We start from the raw sequence: 17,394 nt of genomic DNA on the forward strand, positions 1-17,394 counted from the left end.
TATGGGGAATGAAACCACATTCCTTTTATGAAATGCCAGCTCCATTAAAATCAGCAGTGAAGCTTCCATTATCACTGTGTTCAGTAGCAAGATTCAAATTTCACTGTTGTCCATTGGCATGAGAGCCTCAGTCCCCTTCCTTATGGTTCCTCCATCAACAGGGCTGATGGTGGACAAGATTTTCTGCTACTGTCTGTCTGCATCCTTTGTCTTCCAGCCACTCAGGCGGTTGTTTTCTCTAGAGGGGGTCCAATCCCACAGATCCATGCACTGTACTTTTGCAGTATCCCACTGAGTTATTCGGAGGGTAGGTGGGCACAACCCATGGATAAGAGCAAGACTGAGGTCTTGGTTTGGAAAGCGTCTCTACTGTGGCTAAAATCTGCCTGAATGCAACTGAGAATCTAGATGCCAGTGTTTGCTAACTGGAATTATTTTCATAGGAATCTTCAGTTACCAAGCATACCGAATAACCTGCTACTCTGAGAATATGACAATGTTGTAGTTCAAATAGTTATTCCATGTCCATAGGTTGGTCTATTGTATTTGATTTTCCAGAGGGTTCCACAGGTTATTGAAATACGTATAGAATTTAGGAACTGATGGTCAGTATTCACAGAAGAGACTTAAACTCAGTGATCAGGACATTATAAAATGCGATGCAAAATTCCAGCTGCCTTCAGAAAAAAGAATGTGGAGGTGGTGGAGAGAAAATTACAACACACCTTCATACCAAAAGCATGGGCTCTTGATGTCGTGTCGGGATGGTTGCTCTTCTGAGGGTGTAGGCTCACTAATGTATAGCCCTGCTGCTGGACACTGCTGTGTTTGCTGTGAACAAAGCCACGTTCTCAGCTTTCACTAAGAAAGGACGTTTACTCAAGAACACTCTTCCAGAACAGCCTATGTGAGAAGTACCGTACACTGAGTGATATTTTCCCAGAATTTCTCTTCCTAGAATTCAAAGGCATTGCAGACTTGCTAAACCTGTCATTAGAAGCAAACTCCTTGAGTTACAAACACATACCAGAAGAAGCCAGCTCATGCCGGAGCAACAAGTGTAAAATTTGCAAAAGTGTTTCCATAACCACTGCTAAGAAATAGTTCCTACAACACAGCCATCAAAATTCATGGATTCTCTCTTGCTCTATCTCAGACTGCATCATATTTCATCCAGTGCAACAAAATGTCCTCGGGGAAACTGGGAGAGAAAATAAACAACCCCTGTGCATTGAAATGAATTCGCCCAGCCAATTGCTGAAAAAAAAAAAAGAAAGAAAAAACCCAAATGATATTTCTCCCAGGACAACCACTCCGTTTCCATCCTCCTTTACAAATCCTTAGGGGAGAGCTACAAAATACCTTCAAGTGGCTATGTTAGGAGAACAACTCACATCTACTGGATATTAAAACAGGGAAATGAACAGTGGCTTTATTACAGATTATAATTTTGTTGTCCACTTATTTCTTGTATTCCAGAGGCAACAATTTCCTGTCTGTTTCCTTGTCCCATTGACAGAAGTCTTGATCATCACGATTTAGGCCCTTCTGTGAATACTTGACATCTCTTCTCCCAAATTCCTTAAATTACTTCGTTGAATGTGAACAATTTTTCTCAGCCATGTTTAGCTTGAAAGGAACTTCTCCTATACCAAAACTGAAGATTTTGTCTGTCATTTTTTTTCTCCTAACCATATTCCCTGTTCTAATAAAACTTTCCTTGCAGACCTTTTTTTTTTCACTTCTATCCTCACAGGGTCCCAACAACAGCAACAATAATGTTACATCCAGGGAAAGAGAACAGTGACTCCTTTTCACTTTTATGGCCCCTTGCATATATGTGCATACATACACTTAGTGCTGAGGCGCAGTGGAAATGCAGACATTTCTCTAAGTCTAGACCTCCTGTGTGAAAAGTGCTAGTTTTGTTTTTCTGAGTGCCTTGAGACGGCATATGGTTAAATACAAGTCATTTTCAACTGTTAGTGAAAAATCTTTTTTTTTTTTTGGTTTAGAAACAGAAAAAGAGTGCCTAACAAATGGCTGAAGCTGTAAGTTTAGGTAGTATAGGAATGCTCTTCTTCAAGTGCTGCAGCCGCTATCTGAAAACCTCAGGGTATCTGTGCGATGACTCAGCATCTGTATTTCAGAATATTTAATTTCCAGCCTCCATGAGGTTTTATTTTTCAATGATTTCCAGTGCTCTGCTTACAAGTAAAAAAGGTGTTTTTTTTTTCACCTAAAGCTAAGGAGGGATTTGAAGCAAACTGTGTTCTCTCTTTCTGTTGCATCATCACCAGAAATAAACGTCTTAATGTCTAAATGTCACTGCAACTTCCACCTGCACATCACTGCTATCTTCTGCCTGTGCTGGCAGGTGCTCATCAATGCAGGTGTAGCTGCTTAAGAGTTATTGCACAAATACGTTGATTTGCATGCAGCAGCCTGGTTTGCCCCTACCTGTTGCCAGTAGCATTAAATGGTGCTGAGAGTATGGTGTCATGCAACTCTCCAGAGCTTGGCTGGTTAGCAGATGGATGAGATCACCCTGCTTCTGGACAGGCTGGTGGGTGAATGGAGGGGACGGGAAGCACTGGGCAGAGCAGGCTGGAATAGTGTGTAATGGGAATAGAGATTGTGTTGAAAAGAGAGAGGGAGAAGGAGACATTTATGGCTGTTTTCATAAATGTTTAGGGGATGCCTGTGCTCTAGTTCTCTAAAATACAAGAGCATTTGAGGGCCCTGAGCTCTTTATTGCTTCTGAGCCCATCTGTGCAAAATGGGCCTCCACCTCCATTTTATTTAATGCTGCCCAGACTGCATCTGCTGAAAATACTCAGCTTTGTCTAATCAGAGAACAGAAAAATTATTTTGTTAGTAGAGAAGACTAAGAATTTCATTGCTGATGAGTGCAAAGGTTTTCTGAGAGTTTTACAATAAGGGCCCAGGAATAATTAATTTTGGGTTATTTGTTAATCGTCCATTTTAATTAGGAACAACTTCTTGTTCTGTGCTCTGCCTGCCTGCAACTCCCAAATGAGTAATTGCCACATATCTTTAGAAGGATATCATAGCAACCAAAACATGGTGAAGGCAATAAATGAGAGAGTCTACAGTCCAGCAGTTTATTTTAACAGACATTAATCAATGGAACTGCAGTTTGATCGCAGAGCCTGAATTCATTTCTTGTATTTGAATTTCCCTCCAGCTACTATTACAACTTTTCATTAAATGACTCCTGATGAGTAGATGACTTCAACCTCTTTTCAGTTCCAGCTCTTCGCTGCATTATTGTAGACTGTAGATTAAACAAGGCCTGCACTGACAGGAGTAAATTTAAGCAGTGTAATTTTATTTCGTGATGTCACTGTAATGCTTATAGTTACCAGGCGCTCTCACGCATTAGCTGAGTTGGATATAATCTAATCTGAAGTGTTAATTTTTCCCTTGTATGGAGCTATAAATGATTTCTAGAAAACTGTAAAATATCCCTGGCAACAAAGAAGTAATGAAAGTCTTTTTCCAGCAGTGAAAGGCACAATTTTGTAATCTCCACTATTCTCTTACCTGCCTCCTTTCTCAAAGGAATTGTATCTTTTGATTCATATGCTTCATGGAGCTACAAGCTTGTGGAAATAGTCAGCTAGGTCTGTATTATTTGTGTTAGTTGATCAAACTTCAGAGTAACCTGCCACTTTGAGGTGGTTCTTCTAATTCTTTCGCTAGACCAACTGCCAACAAGATATTTTTTATCCCGGTACAAGGTGACTGATAAAAGCACTCTCTACGTGGAACTGATAAGAAATGAATAATCTCCCGGACAAAATATATGGTCTTTGCAAGAGACAGGATAATCACTTCTGTGAAGCAGTAATACCGGGGAATGCAATCGATTGAGAACAAACTTGTGAACCAGCAGTAAGTAGTGTAAGAGCTCTTCTACCCTGAACCTACAGGAAGCTGTTAAGAGATGAACGGTGTTAGCAAAATATAGGTCTTGACTAGTCTCTTTAGGAGTGTTTCTCAGAAATGTATCACAAGATACAAAGCGTGTTGCTTTGGAGAGTTACTCATAAATTATGTTCAGAGTGAAGAAAAGGGTTAGTTGCCAAGTAGGTGTCAAGTATGTTCAGTGAAATTCTTTAAGCTACATTCCAAGTATTATAAAGGATCTCATGTTTATACATAAGAAAACTGTAGAAGCATGGCACCAGAGCCCAGGTAGGGACGAGTGTAGAATTGCACCTGAGCAGTGAGGGAGAAGGTTTAGGAAGCTTGTCATCCCTCTGCTAAGGAAAAGATCTTGTAGTATCACTTGTGTTGCAGCAACCAGGTAGAGCTGGGGTGTAGTGGCTGCTGGTCATCCTCTGAATGCTGTGTTGCTCCACTACTGGAACACCAGGGCGAGGTGATACTATTCTCCAAGGTACCAAAACCAATGCTTAGGAAAGCTGTCTGTCTTTTGAAGAGGTCTTTAGGAGGAAGAAAGAGAATGTAGAGATTGCTGCTGTGGTTAGTGTGGTGTTTATTTCATCACTTCCTGGTTTGCATAGAAATGCACCAGCATCAAAGAAATGTCACAGAATCCTCTCCTGACAGATTTGTTGTTCCTTCCTTCTCCTGCCTGCTCTGTGTCATCTTTGTTTCGAGAGCTGCACATTGTTGTTCTTCCACCTTTTGCCTCTCCAGTCAAAAACTCGTTACTCGTACCCTTAAACAGATACGCTTTTATTCTCTTCATTGCCTCTTCGTGTTTAGTTCTACCTTTATTCTCCTCATTTCTTCCTTACCTGTGATTTTGCCAGCCTTATTGTTATGTCATTCTCTCTTCTTGCCCTTAGTTGGTACAACTACCATCTGACTTCTCTTTTGTGTGATGTGTCTTTTTTCCTCCATTCTGATGTTCTGCAGTGTGTGAAATGCACTGAACTGTGGAGTTGCCAAGAAGCATCACACAATGAGAAGAGATAAAGGTATCGAACTATGAGAGCGTACTTACGCTCCGTGTGCTGCCACACAGACAGGACAGGCTCCCTGCGGTACACCTGTATTTATGCTGCACAAATCTTAAGACTAATTATGACATATGCTGCTCATTCACTTTTGCTTCCTTGGGCTTACGATCTAATTCCACCGGGGAGAAATGCCCTTTCTGTGAATAAAATTGTGCTATATGTGTAGTTTTTTTTCTTTTCTGAACATCTTTATCATCTGTAGGGCAGCTCCAGAAAAGCAAAGTAATGAACTTGAACAATCTACCATACCAGCTTTGTGAGCAAATCCAATAACGCAAAAGCATCTCTTAGTTCTTGTATTTTAAAACTTGGTTTAGTGAAATACACATTTTAGCAATAATACATTTGTAGATATTTATCCTCATCAGAGATGGCCTCTGTTTGAGTACCATTTACATAAATACATCCAAAATGGTTTTTGAGATTTTATACGGGCTCTGTCCATCCCTATTACACTGCTGTGATTACACTTCATTGCTTGCTTTCTGATCAATTTAGAAGCAGCACTATACTGCAGTCAAAGCACTGGCATTATTCTAAAAATGTCTGTAACTTCTATTTACTGAAAAATAGGCAGGGTGTTCCACAGTCAGAGTACATTTTTGAGATTAAAAGGAAAATAGCAGTACTACACATGTTGCATAAAAGTAGTTTTATTGCACCTGTATTGCCTTAAAAGTGCAAGGAGAGTTTAAAAAGAATAGCAATTAATGTACAATAACAGAGGACAGGAAATAAGATTTATTGCATAGATCACTAATTCCTCAGCTTCATTCTATAAGAAAACAGTTTCTGAATGTGTGAGGGAAACTAGGAGGGTTTTTCAAAATGTATGAAAACACAGACATTCTTAAAATATCTATTTTCTACAAAATGATTGGGAATATGCACTTACAAAGAACTCCCATTTACTTGGGAGAAAAGCATCTCATTTATAAGAGCTTATAGTTGCAGGAATTGAACTTGGGCAAGTCAGCCTTTCAGTTCTCCCTGAAGAGTGCAGTAGACATCCCCAGCCTCGCCATCCCCTGATATACAACACCTAAGGGTCAGTTCTGTTCAACAGGATTCAAGGTATCGGTTAAGATTTCTTGTGGCTGATACTGAGGCAATGTAATACTTGTACGGCACGCAGTGATTCATGCCATGGTGTTTGCAAATGTTAAATCACAGCCATAGCTTCTCTTCTTTGCTGACCAGGGTCGAAAAGTTACTACGAAGTAACTTCCTTACTATAAAGGTTCATCGGCATGCACGCCATCACTCGCTCTGGTCCTTCCTGGTTTGCGGTTGTATGTTCATCATGGATATAGTCAGTGCAACAGGTGTTTTCATTTCCAGAAGAAAATGTGCTCTATTCTGTACATGGTTTAATAGCTCCTGACTTGTTCATGAAAGTCTGCAGGGAAAGAGGAATTTACATTAACGGGAACAGTAGCTATATTGGACCTTAAGATATGAACTCCGGAAACAACAAAAATGATTTCAGCTGGTTTAAGTGTCTGAAGAAGCTAAAACTTGAACTTGACTATTGTGTTCAGAAATAACAAAATGCAAATCTGTGAGGAGCTTCCTACAAAATTTTCTTTGGAAGTAGATACCCTGGGTCCATATTTATTCTGTACTAGGTAGGAACATAAGCTGTGTAGGTGTTAAGGAAAAACACCACAACAACAGATTATATTAGAAAGCAAGAAGTACACTGTTTGAATGCATCAATAATTCCCTTTTTCGTCTGTTTTTACAGAAGTGCTGAAAAGGATGCAAATCTATTCTACAATTTAGATTTGTACTGTTTATGACAGATGTATGTTAATACAGAACTCTCTTCTTAATGCACACATGGGCGAAACAGATTGTACAGAAATAACTGGGCTAATTAAAATTGAGTGAATGTTTTAATTTCTTTTAAATACAACAACAGATTTTCTACCTGTATCAGCTCTTTGCCTTATTCTCTTTGAGATACTGGAAAGAAAGTAGAATGGCCGGCTACATTACATCAAGAGAACTAATTTTTTTTCCAGCCCTTAATATTTTTTTTCTGTGTTGAAGTCCATCCTGTTCAATCCAAATGGTCTCGTCCTAACTCTTGCATTGTGTCTTTCTACACATAAATTCAGTTTTTTATATGCGCCTGCATGAGAATAATTTGAGGGTAATGACAACTCTGAGTAACAATTTCAGTTTCTACTGCTTAGTAATGAACGATTTGGTTAAAATAATGAACCATTACCGGTCAATTTCAGACTTTTATGCAGAACGTAGGTACTGCGCTTTGTGTTCTTCCTCAGAATCAAGTGGACTAGGCATTCAGTCTTGCAAAGTGCAAGCTTCGCTTTCACCAACTGCAGTATAAATGAAAACAAATTCTCCTCTTAGTGTCTTTTTTGTCTTGCTACTCTTAGCATCTGGTACTGAATTAATATCATGCTCACAACATCTATTGATTTCAAGGAAAAATGTATCAGATACCCAGTTATACGTGCTATCATCTGTCTTCTTCTTACAAAGTGATTCTATTTGCTCATCTTTTCAATTTGTCCAATGTCTTTATTTGCATTAATATTGCCCCTGCAGCTTTGCCATATTTTCTGTTTGCATCAGTCCTACTCCATAATAGCATTATAATTCATAGTTTCTTCAATATTTATGGCTAGTAATAATTACCTGGGTCCTGTTCTGCGTGTGGGAGGTTTCCAGCTCTTGTTAGTGACTTTTCAAGGGTTGTGAATCACGTTGTTAGTGTTTAATAAATATGGGCAAAATGGAATTATATTAACATGGACTTCCTTCTCATGAAAAACAAGATCTTTTGAATAGCTGCTGTAGCAGGGATGTAAATTCAGTTTAAAGAGTTTGTTCAGCTTACTTGGGTTGAATGCTTGCCTGTTAGTTAACAAAGTTTGACATTTTCTTCTCCAGAGCTGGGATTTCCTTTGCTGTTACTCCTCTTCTTCCTATTTCTTTCTCTTCCTTACATCTTACTGCTCTCTTCCCTTCCAGAAGATATTGTAAGCTTTCCTGCTGTGTCGATGTTCATGTCAGAATACCCCTGGCTCGTTTCTAACTTGCCATCAAATTTTGCAATACGTGAGCATGGGTTTACATGGTACTGGTTTACATTTTATGCCCAGGGCTTCAGGAAAGGGATAGAGTATTTAAGAAAGTTGTGGCGGGGTTCTTTTTTTCCTTCTTTGGTGTTTTCGTGGGGTCTTTTGTGCTTGCATGCAGAGAAAAGATGCTTACTGACCTTCAATAAAGTTTCATAGTCTTTAGTTCAGTTTTACATGGCTTTCTTCAGGCTTTCAGCACTACTGTTCATAGAATAGTTTTCTATTAGGAACCAAGATGTGTCTTGCTGATCCTCAGGGAGTGGAAGAAGATGAACCAAACCAAAATATATTCTATCACTGGTGAAAAATAAACTGAATAGAAATTCTGATCTAAGCTGCCATCATAGTTCAGTATTTCTGCTCAGAAGGGAGAGTTTGGTTATACTGAACATCCACCTGAAATGTTTCAGTATGAATACTACCACATAATGCTAGTGCATGGATGAAAAAGCAGAGGGGAAAAAAAAGTGTCAGTGAAAGCTGAAATCATGCAGAACCTTGTCTGCACAAACAGGGACTGCTCCTTTTGGGGCTGGGGATTGGGACTTTAAAAGGAACTAAGCACTCCAAATCATAAAGGTTTGGATGTTTTATATGCCTTTTATGAACTTAATTTCCATTTTAATACTGATGCTACACATACATGAAAAATTATCCACTCCTAACTTCTCTATGGAACAGTTACCATCTCCAGGAACATTTTTACAAAGAAACCTCATGAAAGATTTTTCACATTTTCTATTCTGCTATACAATGCATCGAGTCTCAGAAGATATTAAATGTGTGTCTGTGGGAGAATGCCATGTTCCTTGCATAATTTTACCAGTATTATTAACTTGGTAGCCTTCTTAAAGCAATAACAATATCAAAGCTCTTTCGCTTGTTCTATTTCCTGCTGTGTGGTGGTTTTCCAGGCTCCTTGCTAGTTAAATAAAAAACCTGGATAGCCCTGAAAAAGCACTGCTGTTGCAGCACAAACCTGACAAGGAGAGATTAAATTAGGGATTATATCTGGTCCTTCGGTTCAAGAAGTTACTGAAAAAAAAAATGCATAATGATGCCACATTTTTTTCCATTCCTCATTCATTATTTAGTGCAGGTTAGTAGAAATGCATTTTTACAAATGAAAGAAAATGAGTAAGAATTCAAGTATCACAGTTTTATAGTAATAATCCCTATTTTTCAGTTAATCCGTACTAAATTAACTATAGCAGCACTCAGGGTGCTAGGAATTCTTGAGAATTTGAAAAGCTATAAGCAACTACCTGTCAGTCTTGTTTCTCTATCATTCTCAACAGTGTATCCACAGAACGAAAAATACAGGACTTATTCTTCCTTTATTGCTATTTTTGATCCACTTCTAGTGGACGTAGCAGAAGTATATGGACTTCCACATGCTAGAGCTTAGGTACTCAGTTCTCTGTGTGGATTTTATGCATTTATCTGTATTTGGGAGACAGACTAGAAGGTATTAAGCTGTGAGATGAATAATCTGCTTAAATGATAAAGTACTGGTAAGCGGTATTGAAAGCAATGAATGTGTTTCTTTGATGGTCATTTCCTATGTGTCCTGAATAATATTACTAAGGACTGGCAGTCTGGCGTTCCAGGCACAGAAGAATTTTCTTCTGTTTTGTAGGGCAGTTTTGTCTCATATGATGTGACAACACTCATGTTCAATTGAATGATTATTTCATGCTGACAGCTTAACTAACTATGAAAGAAGATAGTATTGACTGTAGCTTAGGTCATTATTTTAGGTTTCTGTGGGAGTTGCTGCCTGAGGTTTAGTTTTAATTTTTAAAGCTTAATTTATGGTAAAAATATTCATCCTAAAATAGCTCTCAGACAAAGACTTACAAATGGGGAAAAATGGGGGGGGTGCTTATGTAGTGGAAGAATTGCTGTCCAAGCAAAGTACTCCGTTTATAGAAACTTCAGAGAAAAACTGTAGTGGTAAATTAAAAGATAAAATTTACCGTTCTTTCTGAGTAAAGGAGATGGGTCAAGATGTAACAGCAAATTAGGAACCATATTCTCTGCTAAGACATCAGTGCATTCCCAAGCAGAATAATTGAGCTTTACTGGGATCAGTTGAAAGTCTGGCCATACTTGTTTTTTTCTCCCGGTCTGTTGTAAACTAGGTAAAAATCCACTAAGGTCACTGGTGTTACAAGTGATAACTGAGTAACGATCTAGTATATGTACTCATATGTACTCATACATAAGTGGTAATGAAGTTACAGGTTGCCCAGAGCACAGCAATGACCTGCTTGGGGATTGCTCTTTAAAGAACTGGATGCATTAGACATTAATAAAAACTGAACTAACTAGGAAGTTTCTTTCCAGTTTGTTGGATAAACATGTACAACTTTAAAACTTATCTGTATGTTTGGTATTCTAGATTTTTATGTGGTTTCTAGACCTTGTAAAAGTATTAAATACTAAAAAGCAGCATTGCTGCTAGGGACATTAACAAGCATAGCAGTTTTATGCAGCTGAATAATATTCTTTGTTCCTCACTGTTCCTCTGCTACATTTTTGCATGACTAAGTTTGCAGTTGTGTGCTCTTAAGTATGTTTCAATGATTTGAACAGTGATGAAGGTACTATTGTAAGGAATATGTGGGAGTATTCATCCACAGGAACATTTAAAAATACATATAAACACACCATCTGGTGCAATGAGGTGTATTTCAAAGGCAAAATATTTGCTCTTTAGAAGTGTCTCAGAGTTGAGGATAAATTTCTTCCTTGGAAAGGACAGTTCAGCAGTTTTTAGAAATAAATTCTTCATTTGGAGAAGGGAAAGGAACCCAGTTGGGATATGGATATATTTTATAGTTCATTTTTGGAACCTTTTTTATTAATAAGCAAATCTCTTAAATCTCTTCTACCTATTCAAGAAGTTGAAGAATAGCATCATTAATTTTCTACAAATGTAATAACATTTGGCTATGCCTTCTTGATATTTGTTTATAGAACTAGAGAAGCTATGCTAGCTTATATAGATAAGTTGAGTTGATTAAGATTATACCCTTTTTAGAGCTTTCTAATATAGAAGGCTCCAATCAGGATAGTGCCCGTTCATTGTTTCTGCATATACTAGCCGTGTATTTTTATTCCAGTTTGCTAGACAATTTGGATCCCCATACGTAAGTGTTTTTCCTATTCAGAATTCTGAAAAATGTTGTGTATTAAGCTATATGACTATGTTTTTCCTAAGTTACTGGTAAAAGTGGAATGAAAATGTTTCTGGAACAATTAAGAATTCTAACTATTTACTTCTATAGATGTATCTTTTTTGGAAATGTGCTGATGGTTACATAGCAAACTCATGCAGTCAGGCTGTGATCATTTGCACTTTCTCTAAAGATGTTTTAGTAATGGCAGCGTAAGATATCTAGCATGTGTCCTCCAGATTGATGTCACCTTGGATAATGTATTTTTCTTCTCTTTATCATACATGTTAAATTCTGCTCTTTGATCTAATGTGGTGCTCTGCAGCAAACATTAATGATTGCCGCTGTCAGATAGGGCTTTAATCCATTCCAGAGCCTGAATTTCTGATGTATGAATAATTTGATGCAATAGCACTTTCCTCTCCCCAGCCCTTGCTAGGCATGCTGCTCTTCTTGACTACGTGTATTAGAGATGCTCAGCACTCCAGTCATATGGATCCTCCCACCTGATTTTGATGAATCTGAATTTTGTTTAATATCTCCTAACACGGAAACTTTTAAATATTCCTCTTGTACTTGTATGGACTTCTGGCACTGTGCTAAAAACAACTGATCACTTTGTATTTGTATCCCCTGATAGGTGGATTCATTGCAGAATGATGCCCGCAGTATGAGGTCTGCATTTGACTATCAGTACGTCATTTAGCCAATCCGTGTCCTTATGATTTATGGAAATACTAATACTCTCCAAACTAGTACAACTAGTCAGTCACCTGGGGGATTATGTCTTCCTCCTGGGAGATGGGTTTTCTGCACTTAAAACATTTCCGGTTGCTATAATGTGTTGTAAAACTTTTCACAACACTCACTGTTGTTCACTGCCAGAGATTCTGGCACCGTGCCGGGACTCAGCGTGGCTGGAGCCCTCCTGCCCCACCAGGCCACAAAATGGCGGCTGCAGCCTTTTCTGTGCTGGACGTGGGTTGTGCTGGTGGCGGGGCTGTCCTCAACCCCTCCCCTCCTTGCAGAACTCCTGATTCTCATTCCCCCAGCAAGTCTTGATTGCCTTACACAATTTGACATCTTGATGCAGGATACAGTTAAATAATGTAAACACCTAGACCATTTTTTTTTTTTTACTTAAAGTATATTGTCTCAATACAATTTATTTCAGAAGCGTCCTGAGTGTCTAGAGAGCTTTCTACATTTCTTGAACAGGCGGAGGAACGGTATAAAAAACCCCAAAAGCATCAAAACTGTGCAGAAGTTCTACACGTTCTAGTTAGAACAAAAACGTGTTTGGTTCAGCTGGGTGCAGGATTGGTTCCATACATCATTATCCATCGAATTGTAATGTCTCTTCCACTCTACGTCATAAATCTGTTGATTATATATCTTTGAAAAGGAATTACTGCTTCAGCCAGACATTAATCTCTCATCAGGTTTTATTATCTCCCTTATTTACACTGCTACTTGGATTATAAAGAGCAGTTAAATAGTGTGAATTAGCAGTTTGTCAAATTTAAGTCTTCACGGCCCAATAATTTTCAGGCTGAGCAGACTTCAGCTCAGTCTTTCACTTTCCTTAGCAAGACATTTTATTTTAATTACTTCTTGTAAACAACAGCAAAGAGAGGGCACACAAATAAACAGAGCCCGACCCTCATGTGCCGGGCTTTTGTTAGGGCGGGATTCTTCCGGCCAAGTGACAGCGGCCTGGCAGCATGGCGGGGGGACCGCTCATTGCTTCCCGCCTCACGTCGGCGGCGGCCGCGGCGCTGCTGCGGGCCCTGCTCGGTTGCCGTGGTGACGGCGGCCCTGTCAGCCGCAGCTACCGCTGGCGCTGCTGCTTGGAGGCCGTGCCTCTGAGTGCGCCAGAGAGATGAGATATATAAATATATATTTAATATGGATTTATAGGCGGAGATGTGTAACAGAATGTAAGTCGTCATGTGAGGCACCTGTGGGAAGGAAAAAAAAAAAAAGACTGTGCTGCTCTAACGTGATGCAGTGAGAGCCACCCCAGGTGTGTCAGCCATAGGCACGCAGCCTGAGCTGAGCAGAAAACACGGCCTGTGTGAGGTTTCTTCTTTTTTTTTTTTTTTTTCCCCATATATATATTTCTCCTGTAAAATGGCAACAGGAAAGAAACAATTGCTTCAAGTCAGTTGAATCACACTGGTGCATCGGTCCATCTCTCCTCCAGGAAATCTCCACACTCAGAAATCATCTCAGATGTTATCCAGACATCACTAAAGTTGGATTAATATATCAGTGATATTTTACTGAGCTGCTTGCACATACCGCAATGTATGCGGGTTAATGCTCTTTCAGGGTTGGTATGTCTTATGGCACTTTCCTTCCCCACTGATAATAGCGGTTTTGTTCTCAAAACAAAGCTACTTTTGAGATGGCTTTGAGCCCTCAGGAGAACAAATTAACTGTTCAAACAAATATGTTTTCCCTTCAGTTGCTAAATTGAAATTCTTGTCTGGTGATTGGAAAGAACCCCTTCACCACTGGCAGGGATAAGGCATGTTCAATGCTGAGAGGAGGTAGCAGTTTCATTACTTCTACCTAAACTCAAGCCACCTGCATGTCTGGGAGCCTGTGAAGGTGCATTTACCTGAGCATTATGGCTACAGAGATGAGGCAAGCTCCTGTCAAGCTTTTGGCTGTGTTTGGCCATGTCTTTGCATCATCTCCTATGTATAGAGATCTTGCTGTGAAGATGTTCTTTGCCTTTCTTTGATGGCTTTGCCCAGCTATTCCTATTTCTGCCCCGGCTGCTCCCTGTGGTGGAGCAGCATTGTCTGTACTAGGTGTCAGCCGCAGCAGCTCATGGCTCCCGTTTTACAGTCATGTAAAATACTATCTGGTTAAAACCTGGTGTTGTGCTTAGTTCTAGTCTCTGTCAACTCATCTTTGAACTGCCACCAGTGCTGGATTTGTCAATGTAATAAAGATGTGGAACTAATGATCGTTTTTGATTGAAAAGAACAACGTGCCACTACTTATTTCTGTGAATGAGGGAAAAGAGCTCCCTTTTCTGGTTTTAGTTTTCTCAGTGAGTTCTGATACAGATTTGCAGTGTGGTAAATGAAGTCTGGCTTCAGAGGATATCATACTTACCTACTTGGGCAAAACCAGACCCTGTTTCCTTAAGCATACGCAGGCTATGTATTACTTAAAAGTACACATAGTATTATGGAATTTTGGTGCAGGCTCTCTCCAGAGGTAGAACAGAGCTGGTATTTGAGACCAGGGGGTGGATCTCCTCCCTTAGCAAATTGTCCTGGACCTTTCAACTGTAGGTTCTGCTGGTGATATCCAGTGGTCTGAAGCTGCTCTCATGCATTTGTATTTGAGATTCTCTGTTTCTACTTCAGCATTGGCTGTCAAAAAGCCCAGCTCTTGTGCTGGGAAAATGACTGGATGGATTTGTCCTAAAGCAGGCACCAAAGCTTCTGTTCATGGGGCTGGCTGTCAACAAAATGCTGAGATAAGCTGGTTGACATGAGAGTTTCTGTCCTGGAGATCAATTGCATTCCTGACACAGCGGCTGAATGGGATTCTGCACTCTCATCTGGCCCATAAATTGCTATCTTTATGTTCTCTGTTTGTCTCTTTTACCATCTTACAAAATTTGCTGTAATTGCCATCAATTGTTCTTATTACTTTTGGAATGTGCTCTATAACAAAGTGCGCTAAGAGGTTTTTAACACAGAACATGACTGAGGGAGTCTGTAATCAGTGCAAGTGTCTGCCCTTGTGTATCCAGTTGGAGTACTGGGATGCAACGAGCTGTATTAACAAGGATACAGTGCATGAATTTGTGTATACAGCGTAGTAACACTATTAGTTATTAACATATTTCTGTCTGATCCGCATCATAGAAGATATTTTCGATAGCTGAGAGTTTAGCATAGATGAGGCATAAAAGTATTTTATAATAATCTCAACAGTCAATCTTCAACTCCTTCTTTTTGATGAAACACGCACTTCATGTTCTGCTTTTGTTATGCATCTCAGGCTGTTGTGTAGTTTTGCTAGTGATTACAAGCATGCTTATATTGTTAATCCTTTCTGTTTATTCTTCTCTAAGTAAAACAGAACAGGAAAGTCTAGGAAAGAGTAAAGAGTACTTAGTACACTTCGGCAGTATGGAAGAAGTATATTTATACCTCCCTGGAATGGGTGGTAGTATCTCAGTAGCAAAGAAAACAACTGCCAGCCACAAGTGAAGAGGCAGAAATTAGAAAGCAACTGCAGAAAAATCACTGAAATTAAGCACATGCTCGTTTAGTGTGATTGGAGCATGTAAATATTAACTCTAATGATGACAACATGTAAATTGGAGTGCTCAGTAAAATTTGAGCACATGAAACTGAAGTGCTACAACCTGCTTTATTGATCATTTTTAGTCATCTGCATCTAATTTGCCTACTATTTACATATGCTTTTGTATCATTAACTTATAGCATAATTCTTGTAAGGAAATTCGTATATACAGGTACATATAAAAAGTACGAGAATTCATTGAGTTTTCGGATAACTTTCAATGCAAGGATCCAGCAAACAAAAAAATACCCACAAAAAGTGGATTAAAGTCCATGAGAAAGCTTCCTAGATCATTCCAAGAGCAGCAGTTTTCAGCTAATTGTGGGCTTCCTGTCAAAAGTTTTTATAAGGCTAGATGACAATCGTTGATATTGAAGAAAAGATCTTGTAATTGCAGGAGTTATTTTTTTCAGTAGTTTTTTTCTCTCTTATTAACATGCCATTGCACTCATACATTTTGGGCAGATGCGTGTTTTAGGTTGTCTTGTACAATTAGAGACTTGGCAATCTTTGCAATGCAAAAACCTTTAACGTTTTAAGGTCTCTACAAATAGGAACAAGAGCAGTGAAGTTGTTATTTTGTAGGATCCCAAAAGTAAAGAAAACTGCTGATCTAGGTCAACCTGTTAACAACGCGCGGTCAAGAGGCTGAGAGGTCTGTGCGCTGCCTGGGTAGCAAGCTTCCAGCAGTGGCATTGAAATGGAGCAGTTTATCCTGACAGCTGACGACGTTTGCTTACATTAGTTCAAGATTTAATAAGACAGGCAAAATCACGGGCACCCTCTGTCATTTTGTCAAAGCCCTCGTGGACAAGGAACTTTTCACATGGAAGGAAAGGTTTCCTGAGCATTCGTAATTGAATGTCAGGCTGTGGAATGGGCAGAGCTATACAAAATATAAATGAAAACTCTGGACAAAAAGCACTACGAAGAGGTTTTTATAGATTGCTGAAGCAAGCACTTTTTACAAAATGTGTGCTGGACTCTATAATTTTGCAAATATTTATTCACCATCACACTATTAAATGACAATATAATTCTTTGTATCCAACCACTTCATAATTATTGCTTCTTCAATTAATTTAGCCTTCTAATTTCTAGAGATTTATTTATTCCTCCTCTAGTCCAAAGGTGCTGAAAGTCTGTAAACATCACGGCAAACAACGAGAATTATTTGACTTCTCTCATTCTAAAATTGAAACTGGTGGTTTGCCAGGAAGAGACGACAGAAGCAGTTATTGGGAAATAAACCAATGTCTGTTATAAATAACTAATGGAAGTGAGGGGCAAAAAGACAAATCACACAAGTACTTGATCATTAAGGAAGCTTTAAGGAGCTGCAAAGAACTTTGTGCAGTGCAGAATGAGACTGATAGGAACTTAGGCTTGCAGGTTCTGGTAAGGCATGTGGGAAATAGCACGTGTAAGACTTTTTTTCTTTCAGACTGTACTAAAGCAAAAACACTGGATGCTTAATAGTAGTAATACTTCAGTACTACTACTGCTGTTGAAGAAAAGAAAAAGCAAACGAATCAAAATCTTCACGTATGCCAAAGAAATCCGTACTCCCATGCTATTAGACCGGGAATACTGATCTTTGTCAGTGACTGCAGGTGTTGAAAGAAACTGGAGTTTGTTTTTTTCTTAACCTTGGCAGCTTAGCACTCTGTCACCATATGCATACAGCTGCATACCTTAAAACTGATCGATTAAATTGACTAAAGAGGATGGATGGAAGAA

General features: G+C 39.1%; 1 protein-coding gene across 3 annotated transcripts in view; it reads left to right on the plus strand.

Moving 5' to 3' along the window:
- NLGN1 (neuroligin 1) overlaps positions 1-17,394 on the plus strand; it is a 276,627-nt gene that overhangs the window by 45,711 nt on the left and 213,522 nt on the right. Inside the window, exon 1 of one of the 3 annotated variants that reach the window (XM_021396562.1) lies at positions 2,518-2,566. The exons of the other annotated variants lie outside the window; for them this stretch is intronic. The gene's annotated coding sequence lies outside the window, so the exon portion shown is untranslated. Of the gene's footprint in view, positions 1-2,517; positions 2,567-17,394 lie in introns of those variants that run through there. 3 annotated transcript variants of the gene reach the window in all.

This window comes from Numida meleagris, chromosome 4 (genome assembly GCF_002078875.1).
Source record: "Numida meleagris isolate 19003 breed g44 Domestic line chromosome 4, NumMel1.0, whole genome shotgun sequence".
NCBI lineage: Eukaryota > Metazoa > Chordata > Aves > Galliformes > Numididae > Numida > Numida meleagris.